Raw genomic sequence first — 12,895 nt, 5'->3', positions numbered from 1 at the left:
TCTACAAGCATGTGGTCACAATGTTGATTACTCCCTTGAATGTAACACAAGTACTGGGTATGTGAAGGACATGCACATCAGAGGCCATAATGCCTTTATGCTTCCCAACCTTCAATACACCAATGAATGTGTACAATGCACCCTTCTTTGTGTACCTCCCTGTACATCTTCCAGTGATGTGTAACTAAAGTGTGCCACCTTTGTCACAGTGTGGTTTCACACAGCTTATTGTCCATACCTAAGTATTCATTTGGTGGAATATACATGACTATCTGATGGTGCAGAACACCAATTAAGTTGTTACACCAGATGCATGTGTGCTACCTGTTCTGCTTATGCACACACTACATACATAGGTCTTTGACAATATTAATGCCATGGATATCATTCATGACAGTGTGACTTATGCTATATATATATATATATATATATATATATATATATATATATATATATATATACTGTGCACACAAGGCAGCTAGCCTGTTTTGCACATACTGTTGCATACAGGTATAGCAGTGTCCCTCCTGACACCTCCTACAAATATTACAGTGCCAGAGCAGTGTGCACGGTTATCCTCATAGAGTGTGGATGTAACATAATAGTTGTTCAAGTGTGTGTGTGTGTGTGTGTGTGTGTGTGTGTGTGTGTGTGTGTGTGTGTGTGTGTGTGTGTGTGTGTGTGTGTAGGCTCATCTATTATCACTCCACATCAAATATGGTATGTCAGAGGCATGGGATTACTGGTGGTATTATTTTGATATTGTCCATGATTGTGGTTGGTTCTTTCCATGATCCTTTACCTGTGGCCACCTTGCTGGAGACCTTTGCTGATTTTACACTCATATTCAGGCATATCAGTTTGCACAGTTTCATACTATGTACAATATGCACCCTACCCCAATTGCATATCAGGTCTCTGATAGATGGCCTCTGCATTATTCATGTAAGGATGCTTATCTCACAAAGACATCCTCCACATTGTTATGTCACCTTGTGTGACAGTCACAGACAACACATTTTCACTGTACAATCCATACTATACTATATACATATGTGTTTGGTGTTGCTGCTACAACCATCTTCTATTGACATGCCCTCCTCTGCTGTACATGAAGGAGTTTCACCTTTCCTCTTTCCCTCTGTTCATTTTTACAGTTCATCTGTGTGTCCCTATTCAATACACACACACACTTCCCTTGAGTGGTCATTTTACATGGCAGTCATATGTCCTGTTACAGATCATTAACACATCTTCAGTACAGAAAGCCAGGAATGGGATATCACAATACTCTGCATTATAGGTGCACTATTCTGTACTGTTATTGGACTACATACTTCACATTCATATCTCTCAACTGTCCAGATATTCCCAGGAATTTCAGATGTTCTCCTTATCAAATTTGTGGCTTTCTGTCATATCATTGGGATTATCTCTGGACTGATGTGACTCACTATTGCTTACATTTGAGTGCATACCTCTCAACTGTTCTGATTTGTGCAGACTGGCCACTTTTTGTCATGTAATCTTTTTCTCATAACATTTTTGTTTTCTGGCAAATCATTGACATGTCATTGCGGAGTGAAGTCAGAAACTGATGACTGACATTTGAGTTTCAAATTTCATGCTCTTCAGAAAATTCATGCTAATGTACAACCTATTTATTCTATCAACTTTCTAAGTTTGGAAGTACAATATTAAAAATCTGTCTCTAATTTGTCCCTTTGTCCCCCATTATGTATGCCTTTGTCCACATATCTTGCTCAAAGAGGATGACAGGTATGTTTGAGTTTCATTCTACCACATGTCTATGCAATATCTATGGCAGATATGTCCCTATCTCTGGTTAAATGTCCCCACATTATGTTGGTCTTTGTAGAGATATGTTGCAGTAACAGATTTACAGCTATCTGTGAACACTTGGTGGTCATTGTGGCATTTCGCACAACTTCACATTCTGTAGGTGCTCTTCTTTAAACAGAATTGTATCACATTCACTTACATGGTTTCCTGGCTGTAAACACTGTTTCCAACCATATAACCTAACTTAGGTGTGCCATCGTCATTAATATGCATTGCATGCTACCGCTTGCTGCTCACCATCATGCAAACATATAAACTCCATGTAGGCTCTGTGCCAAGCCTGCACTGAGTTTATTGAATCCTGAGGATAGTAACATAAAACTATTATTCAAGTAACTTTCTAAGGTTATAAGAGCAATGTTTAAGTCTGTTCCTGATTTTGGGCCTTTGTCACTCATTAGGTTTTTGGTTTGTTCCTGATTCTTGCATACAGCAAAATGCTATAAGTGTTGAGTGGGGTGGGGGCTGTCTGAGGAAGAAAGCAAGTTACCTTCTTTTTCCCCTTTAAACAGATTGTCTTTGCAGGAGTGGTGTGTATTTGTTTGAAATAATGTGTTTGTGGGAAACAAACTTGAAATACATTACTGAACCCATAAGTATTTATTTCTGCTAAAATCAGACATTGAGTAGTACACAGTAAACAATGGAATTATAATTGTTGGGTCCAGAAGCTGTGGATGAGAATGACTGATCCATCTAGTAGCATCAAGTTAAAAAGTTTGCCTTTGCATGATTACAATGAATTTGTGTAAAGCAAGTTAGAACAATTTGTTGTGGCCTTTTTTATTACAATCAGAGATTTCAGATGTACACCATCAAGTGGCTCTATTTGATAGGTACAGATGTGGTAAATTATAACAACAGCAGCTTGAGTGGTATTTAATGGTTGAAATGTTCTGAAATAGGTCATTTTGTTACTATTGGTTTATAAATTTTGTTTCACTTTTTATTAAAAATGTTCAAAACTAATCAAATTTAAATTGCATGCAAACAAGGTTTGCATTATCAAAAATTAAATATAATTTAAAGCAATCTGCTGCATAAGCATACATTTAACCCATTCACTCCAATTGAACTCTGGAGGTTTATACTCTCACTTCCAATGACTACATCCTGAACTTTTGGGCAAAATCAAGTTATATCCTCAGATTTCAAACACATGTGCTTACCTCTGGAGCCATGATGGATTTTAAAAGTAGCAATAAAGAGTAAATATTAATTGTGTAGTATTGCACACCTTACAATATCTTAGCAACCACTAAAGCTATGTTCATACTTCCATCAACATTTTGTTTGCCCATTTGTGAGATTTCATATGCGGCTATGCAGTTCTGTCTGCATTATATGGTTGATGTTATATTTAGGCAAATATGACAATTATGACAATATAAATAATTAGTGTATGAACAGCAATTAATATCTCTTTACTAGCACTAGACAGAGGTAAAATATAAATACAGTTATAAATAAACAAAAAGACAAAATATTCAAATCGTACTGAAAAAAAAAAAGATGACTTCACACTAAAAATTCAACTTTAATAGGCATTCACGATACACATAAATACAGTTATGCTGTCCATCACATAAGCTTTAAGATTAAATCTTTCAATATATTGTATGCAACATGGTTTTGGAATTATTAATGCAAATATAAACATGCCATATTAGATGATTAGATCTGTAGGATGCAACTATGCAAGCACCTAGAGGTTTTACCAGGTTGTAATGAGTTAAAACAATGAGGGAAATGAATCCAAAAGAATATGCATTTATGCATAGTTCAAAAATGTATTTCGAGCATGTAGTTTGAAAACTACTCAATGCTCAACGTATATTTTATTTGTCATTGTAAGCAGGACTGTGTAAAGAGTTGATGCAACAATCACCTTTTAATATGTTGCAATATCTCTACATTGCCAGTGAAGACAGTGTGCTGTCACTGAAGGCAGGTTCTACAGTAGAATCCTGCTCTTTTCACCTTTCTGCAATACATATACAGACGTGTTAATCCAGTGAGCAGTAAGCACTATTTGGTAAAGTTTGTGTCGCTGGAAGCCTTCAGAAGGGTGTGTATAAATTTCACTTATGCATTCTGGATATGGGTTTACTCTGGAAGCTCCCGTCTTTGAGCCCAAAAAATTAGGATTATGGTATGAATGCAATGAAACTACCCCATCCAACTGAATGATTGTACTTACTATATTGAGGTTACTGCCAAACTTTACGTCAGTTTCCTGATTTACCAATTCTATGTGGAATGTTTTTTTTTTTTTTATTTTAGTTTCGGTTCTTGATAGCAGCTGACAATTAGCTTGCCTAGTGACCCTCTGTATATCTTCATCTCCCTGTTTGCTACTCTTCCTCCACTAGAGTCATTTGTAAGATGGGAAGGAAATCAAGAATCTACAGAGAAGGAGGAATAATGGTCAGCTTGCCAATTAATACTCCTTAGTCGGGCCAATTGATTGAGAAATGGACTGGGTACCTATTGGAGAGAAAGAGAGAGAGGCCAGTGCCCTGCAGCATCATCCTATATTGCATACTTAGGACATTTTCATGGTTAGCCTTAAGTCCTATTAACATGGTGAATAAAGCCACTGGGTGGGTGTGCAATGGCTCTTTCAAGGGTCATACCTCCACCTACATGGTGATGCTTAGCCTAAATGCTCAGCTGCCTACTACAGTAATAGCTTAGAATCTTTTTCCCAGTGTTACCACTGGAATGTGCAAATCCTTCTCATGTTCAGAACATCTCACTCCTTTCACCCAGTGCTGTAACTTCTAACTGAAACCATAGTCAGGGCTCCATCCATCTCCCAATGGATCCAGATCTATGTACATCCTACTGAATTACGTAATGCACTTTTGCATTTTTTGTCAAAACATGCTTGGTCTGAAACCAAGAATGTAATTTCAGAAACAAAATTCCTACATTTATTTATTTATTTATTTTATTTTTATTTTACATTTGTTGACCGGGATAGTCCGACTGGATGCATGTCCATTTTCAGCGGAGGCCCGGGGAGAAAAGCTCCAAGGGTAAGCAGATACAGCATTACATAATACCAGCATTACATATTACAAACAGACTCTTTACAGAGATTACATAAGTAAGCAAGTTAAACAAGTTCCACAGGTTACAGTTAATCCTGAGCACAAGTTAGGATTAAATTAAATTACACAGTAAACTGGTTAACAGATTTTTACACATTCTAGAGAGAGTTAGCCAGGCTTGATACATTGACATAGCCAGTTAAGTGACACATGTTGTTTGAGTCTAGTTTTAAATTGACCTAAGGTAGAAAGTAAGGTAATATCAGCTGGAAGAGAGTTCCAGGATCTACTTACAGAGTTTGCAAAGAGAGAATCACCGGTTTATGGCAAACTTATGTGTCCTTTCAATGCTAAACAATACATATTTCATCAGCATTTTCTGGCTTGAAATGCTCTTTTCAAAGGAGTATGTCCCTGCTAACAAGAATAATCCTGACAAACAGAAGAGTGACAGAGAATTATTTGCTAGAATGCTCACTGGCTCATTTGGGAAAAACATGTGCAAGAGTGTGGTGCCTTCCAGAGCCAGTAGCATTAGTATTTACACTGTGCAGAAACTCACAGTATACTCAAAATGCTCTTTGTAGACATAAAAAGAACAGTGAACCTCAAACAACTGTAGGCATCTAGGTTACAAAATAAACTTAAAACCACAAAAGCAACAGCGACTCCGACATACTTCACCAAAATGACAAATCCAAGAAATAAGACAAGTAATTTATTGAGCACTTTCATCCCAATGTTGAGACTTCATCAGAATAAATTACATAAAACTGCTGAAAACTAGTTGTTTTTAATGACAGGGATGACACCAATTAATTATTTGACCTTTTAGAGTCCTTCCTTGATGAACTTGAACTGAATAAAGAATCGGGGAGCAATTTATCCAACAACCAGGGGAAACTATTGACCTACTATGCTCAGGTTTCAACCAGAGGGAGGTCATTGAACAGAAGGAGGAGGAATTAGATATAAAGGTACTTGACCCCATGTACCATTTACTAATACCACTATAGTTAAAGAAAGGGTTGTTTTTTCCTATGGCAACTTTAATATATATATATATATATATATATATATATATATATATATATATATATATATATATATATATATCATGGCCTGAAGATTAATTTAACATATTTCTCACGTTTTTTTAAAGGTTTTGGCTTTGTTCTGACCAGAGATTGGATCTTATTGAAACCTTTCTTGATTTTTGTGATTTTGGATGGTGCAGTGGTAGCATTGTCACCTCAAGGCAAGAGCTTCACTAGTTCAATTCTAGGCTGGGGTACCTTCTGTATTGAGTCAGCATGTCCTTCCTGCATTCATGTGGGTTTCCTCTGGGTGTTCCAGTTTCCTCTCACGTTACAAAGACATGCATCTGGTGCGTTTCTTCCCAGGTCTCAACTGAAAATTGGCTTTATTCCAAGTCGGACTTCCCCAGTTAACAAATGTTAAATAAAATAAATTTAAAGTTGTTCAAAAGAAAAATCAGCATTGAATTATTGTTTGGTGACTAACCAAATGGGCTGACTTCCTGTTTTCATAAAAAAAGTACATTCATCCCGCCCCTCCATCCCATGATCTCAAATTTTGAATCCCTTGTTGAGAATGAAATAAGAACTTACGTCAAGAGTAACAGATGGAGTAGGAACAACCTTACCCAGGATGAAACTCAGATTCTATGGAATATCAATATAAACAAGAAGTATAGACTTATGAATCCAGACAAAGGGGGAAGGGTGGTTATTATGCAATACTAGAATTATACAGCAAAAAAGTTAGACTTACTACATTGTGATTCTAGATGCACACAAGTGTCTATAAACAAAATTAACATGGCTTATTGCAAAATAGATTTGATCTTGGATGACAATTTTACACAAAGAATAATAGAAAGGATGTTATTTGAATTTTTGAAGGTTTCTAGACCATTAATTCCATCGATATTTGGTATACCCAAAATCCACAAGAATTTGGAAGACCCCCCCCCCAGACCCATTGTTGCAGCAGCTGAGTCAAAAACCTACCCTTTAGCTTTATATGTTGATTTGAAACTTAAACCCTTTAATAGGTTATTTGATCACATCCTGGTTGATTAATAGAATTTGTTGACTAAAGTAGGAAGAGTGACTTACTAACCCCATTATGTTACGGTTACCATTGACATTAAAGATCTGTTTTTGTTATTTCCCATTAGATCAGTCTTCAGTGGTTTGAATCAATAATTTTAGAACTTGTCATTTTGGATTACAAGGATGTCAAACTAATTATGGAGAACATGGAACTAGTACTGTCTAATAACTTCTTGTTCTTCGAAGGGGAGTATCATAAACAGTTAAATGGGGTTGAAATTGGAGAGGCATGCCCCCAGTTTTTGTCAGTGTTGTACCATTATTGCTGGGAATGCAAGTTTATTTTTCAGTCACCTTTTTTGAGATTATTTCATACTTGCGATTCCTGGATGAGTTATTTTTGTTGTGGGGTGGGTCTGAATAACAAATAGAGGAGTTTGTTTCTTACATTAATGAAACCACCAGTTTTTTAGAGTTTACATCCAATATAGGGGTTGATGACATACATTATTTCGGTGTTAAACTCCTTAAAGATCCTTTTGAGCATAGGTTTATTTTAAAACTATTCAGAAAAGAACAATTGTCAAACTCCTACTTACATTTTGATAGTAATCACCCCTTCACCAAAAAAGAAATATTATGAAGAGCTGAATAGTTTGAGCAGCATGTATGACATTCCTTTATAATGACTTCATTGATGAAATAAATTATATCAAAGATCTATTTATTAAATGTGGTTACTTTGAGGGTATGGTCTCTGAATTAAAGCATAAAGTATTAGAAGTTTGGGGCAACAAATTTGCGTCTTTATTACATTTTCAACATGAAGGGAGCACTGCAGGTACTACGAGTCCTTTTAGTATTAATAATGTTACCAACTACAATAGGTAATTTATTATTAAGTACAACAATGATACATCTTCAGTTCAGAGAATTATTACCAATTACTGGAATATTATTTCCTCTATACCGAATACGCTTTCATTTTTTTCCAAACCTGTCACATTCACCTTTAAGAGAAGATTTAATTTGAAAAACATTTTGGAACATGGTGATTCAGGGAGTAATCATGCAGGACCAAGTGGTAAAAAAGGAACCTTTAAATGTGGCAGGTGTCACTATTGTTTATCTATGTCATATTGTGAAGAGGTTACTCTTTCTAACATTGGGCTTACTCTAAGCCATAAGAAATTGTATTATTGTACCTCAAAAGGTGTTGTATACCTAGCTTATTGCCAACAATGTTTATCTAATTTTGTTAGTAAAACTAAAGGAGCTCTAAAAACTCGAGTGTACGAACATCTATATGAGATTAATAAAAAGGTTGAAACTAATGCCTTAATTAAGCACTTACAACAGTGTAAAAAAGGCAATTTTTTGTTTTGGGCCATTGACCAAGTTATTCCCAATGAACGGGGTGGACAATGGGATACCAAACTAGAATACTGTAAGCTGCTTTGGCAGCTCCATTTGAATGCTTGTGTTACACCATGTCTAAATGATCAAATTTCTATTGTTCCAGCTTTAAAGTTAATAGCAGAAAAATTTTGAATGAACAAACCTCACAGCATCTTTTTCTGGATACTTTTTAAAAAATATTGTTTGACTACACTTGGTAACCTTCAAGTACTAAAAATGCAATTAAGTTTTTACATATATATATATATATATATATATATATATATATATATATATATATATTTCTTCTTGTGTATGGGTTTTTTAAAAAAACGTTTTTGGTATGGACTGTCATTTTATATGTTTTACTCATTTATGTACTAATTAAAGTCTTTTGAATTTTTAGCCAATGAGGGAACAGAGTGGGTTGCATAAAAAAGTTTTCATGGGTTCATAGGTTCATAGTTGTGTACTAGGCTAATGGCCCTGGAGCTTTTACAAACCTAGCCCATAAGATTACCCTGGCATCACTTTCAGTGATTTTTATGTAATTTATTCTGATGAAGTCTTGACAGTGGGACGAAAGCACTCAATAAATTACTTTTTCATTATTTCTTGGATTTATCATTTTGGTGGAGTGTGTGAGTCACCTTTGCCTTGGCTTTTGTGGTTATAAAATGAACAGTATCAGGAAAGTAATGTCACATGGGACCCTAGATAGATTCAGGGTAATCTCATATCATCATGCAATAAACAATGCAGTAGCAAAAAACAGGACAAGAACTGTGGCATGCATGATTACAATATTCAATACAGTAACTGTTGTACTGGACTTCTAACAGTTCTAATCTAAATGCCTTCATCCTAAAATTGCTTAGTATGGCACCAGTGTTGTGTGCAAAATCAAACTGTAGGTAAACAGAGCAAAATCATACCATCCACATGTAAGTGTTCCCACAATTAGCTGAGGATGGTTTTCATGTACTAGAGTTGAACCTGCAGCTGAGTTGCAATGCCAGAATGAACCATGATCATCATTATAATTAAAGGTTTTTAAGCTCACCCCCCCCCATCAATTGCAGCAAAAAATTGACTGCTGCAATGACTGCGAAGCCCTATTACTTGAAGACAATATAAACAGCACCTGCTGGTCATGCACTACCGCATATATGTTCTTAACAGGAAGTGTAGTCTGGTGCAATCAGCATTAAAGGGTTTTTACACCTCCAGGTTACCACAGCTGCAGTCACAGAAGTAGAAAGGAAAATGGTAGGCAAGCTGTTGGCAGTTAGGGAAGTGCTATTCCTTTGTCAGACCATGATGGGCACATCCACAGGAGGAGACCAATAGCAGAGGGTACCCATAAGTAGCAGCACATAGCAGTCACTCCTTCAGGTAAAGCAATGCCAATTGAGAAGAATCATCTATACCAACCTAACAATTGATAGCATACTGTAGACCTTTGAGGGTCTGCTACAGTTCTGTTATAAGTGGTACTTTCATGTTGTTATAGCCATGGTTCAGCATATATTCACACAGTACTGCACCATTTTCATGACGTCCACCACTAGAGTGGTGCAGCAGATGTAATCCTGCATAATATGGTAGTCTTAGGTATCTTAAAAGTTACATCCTAAGATTTGCCACAAAATAAAGATTCTCTGGGTCTGTTTCTTTGACTCTGTCTGATCACATATTTCTGTCTAGATGTGATTGTAACAAATAAGTTTGAACTGAACTGCATTACTCAAGGGAATACATTTTTATTAGTACAGTTGCCAGTAGAAGCACATCCAGTCTGTGATAATCCAGTATTGTATGAGTCTGAAAGTAGATTTATGCTGGCATACAGGAGCAAACTTGAAATTGAATGCCATCATGGAAGTATCAAACAGAGAAAACTATAAACCAGTTAACACAAGAAGTGTCATTGTTAGAAGATTATAGAAGAGGGAACAGATCAAGAAAAATACTCAGAAAGATAGATGCAATAAAAGCAATGTGCAGTTATCAGAACAGATTAGGAGCTATCATGCACTATTGCAAATAATATACTAAAAAAATCAGCACAGAAAAACTTAGAAGATACACACATAAATACAAAGGAAAAATACAAAACAAGCAACTTATTGATGAACCAAAAAAGTTTTATAGAGAACTGGGAAACAAAGCAAAATGAACTGAAATACCACCAAAAAAAGAAGAAATAGATACATTTTGGAGAAATATCTATGAAGATCCTGTGGAACATAACAAAGATGGTAAATGGATAGAAGAAGTAAAAGAAAGAGTAAGAAGTTCAAATGTACAGGATATGAAATGGGATGAATTAACAGACAGAGAGATTGAAACAAAGTTAAGAAAAGCCTCTAAATGGAGAACCCCAGGCCCAGAATTAGTACCTAACTTCTGGTTAAAAGTATTAACATCTTTACATGAAGATTCAGCCATGAATAAAAACTATTTATATGCACACCCCAAAGAGACACCAGCCTGGCTAACAACAAGAAAAGCAATGCTCCTACTAAAGAGTGAACCTGAAAGCCATCCTAAAAACTACAGACCAATAACTTGCCTTCCGGCGATTTATAAACTATACACTGGAATTGATGTCGACAGAGTTTTTTAGTCATTTAGAAGAAAACTCAGTCATGGTAATAGAACAAAAAGGTAATAAAAAATGTCGTATGGAACAAAGATAATTTGATATTAAAGTCATAATGGAGAACTTTAAAAAGGGAAAAAGAATTTAAATATGACATGGGTAGACTATAGAAAACCTTTTGACAGTATCCCACATTCATGAATAAAAGAGTGCTTAAAAATATATAAAATGCACCCTACACTGATTGATTACATTACCATAACCATGAAACAGTGGCAAACCACTCTGCAGTTAAGCCATGATAAAGGACAAATTATTATTCCAGGGATAAAAATTCAAAGGGGGATATTCTAGGGTAACTATCTTTCACCACTGCTCTTTTGTCTTGCCCTTATCCTATTAAGCTGTCTACCTAACAGATTAGGTCATGGCTATAATTTGGCTCCAAGAAAACAACAAAGTGTAAAGACTTCTCATCTTCTTTTTGTATATGATGTAAAACTGTATAGTTCATCAGATGAGGAACTGAAAGCACAACTGTTAAGTGGTCAAAAATTTGTCAGATGATATAAGAATGCCATTTGGTCTTGATAAATGTGCAAAAGCAACCTTTACAGCAGGACAACTGTAGCATCAAGAAAATATCAGTTTGGGACAAGAATGTGATATAAAGGAACATGAGCAAGGGGGAGTGTATAACTATTTGGGAATTGATGAAGGATAAACAATTAAACAGGAACAAATGTGAATAAAACTCAGTAAGGAATATTTTAGAATGCTTAAATTAATACTAAAAACATTGACATCTAGGAACAAAGTCCAAGCAATAAACCAGTTTGCTCTTCCTGTCCTAACTTACAGTTTTGGAGTGATTGACTGGCCCCAAAAGGTGTTGGATAGTTTGGATAGGAAAACAAGAATGCTTCATGCTCATCAAATTATTTATAAAAATCACTGCATACCAAAACTATATATTCCCCATTTTGAAGGTGCTACGGGCCTCCTCGAAATTGATTACATGTATGTATAGTGGGACTGCATACACATCTGCTGACCTCACAAGACCCAAATGTAATGAAAGTTTTGAAACATGAGGAGAACAAATTTAAGATTACTTTCCTGTGTAGTCTAGTGGAAGCATATCGACTTCAAGTGGGAATGGAAATCAAACCAGAAGTAGATAAATATCAGGTAACAACTGAATGTGCCAAAAAACAAAAGAAAGACTATAAGGTGAATTAGATGAGAAGGCAAGAATATAGTTGCAAGTATAGGAAACTCTTGGAACAACCTTATGTTGATCAGGATTGAACACAGGAAAGTTAAGAATGGGGTGAATTTAAACCAAAAGATGAAAGGTTAATATTGGTGGCTCAAGACAGTGGATTACATACACGTTGGTTTACAAAGTCCATTGAACATGTGGGAGAAACAGACAAATGTAGGTTTTGTAAAACAGAATCGGAAACAGTTGCAAATCTTGTTACTGGTTGTGGTACACTAATGGCAGAAGGACTGTATACTGAAAGGAATAATAATGTGGCAAGACGTGGGGATTGCGCAAACATTATAATATTGAAGTAGCTGAGAACACTGGAAACATGAGCCACAAAGCGTCATAGAAAATGATGAAGTTTATATCTCATGGGATCATCCATTATCAAAAAATAGATGCAAGAAAACCAAATATAGTAGTCCATGAAAAGAAGACAAAAGTAGCATTGATTATTGAAATCGCTACACCCAGTACTACAGTGTCTAACGTGCAGAGAGACACAAAGTCATAAAATAGCAGAATTTGCAGGCAGAAATAAGGGCAATGTGGAAGAAAGATACCCAGACAGTTCCAGTAGCAGTAGGAACAACAGGTCTTATAAAAAATTATTTACAATCAT

The sequence above is a fragment of the Protopterus annectens genome, chromosome 1.part1 (assembly GCF_019279795.1).
Source record: "Protopterus annectens isolate FY-2018-M chromosome 1.part1, PAN1.0, whole genome shotgun sequence".
Classification (NCBI taxonomy): Eukaryota; Metazoa; Chordata; order Ceratodontiformes; family Protopteridae; genus Protopterus; species Protopterus annectens.
This window is presented reverse-complemented; position numbering follows the sequence as displayed.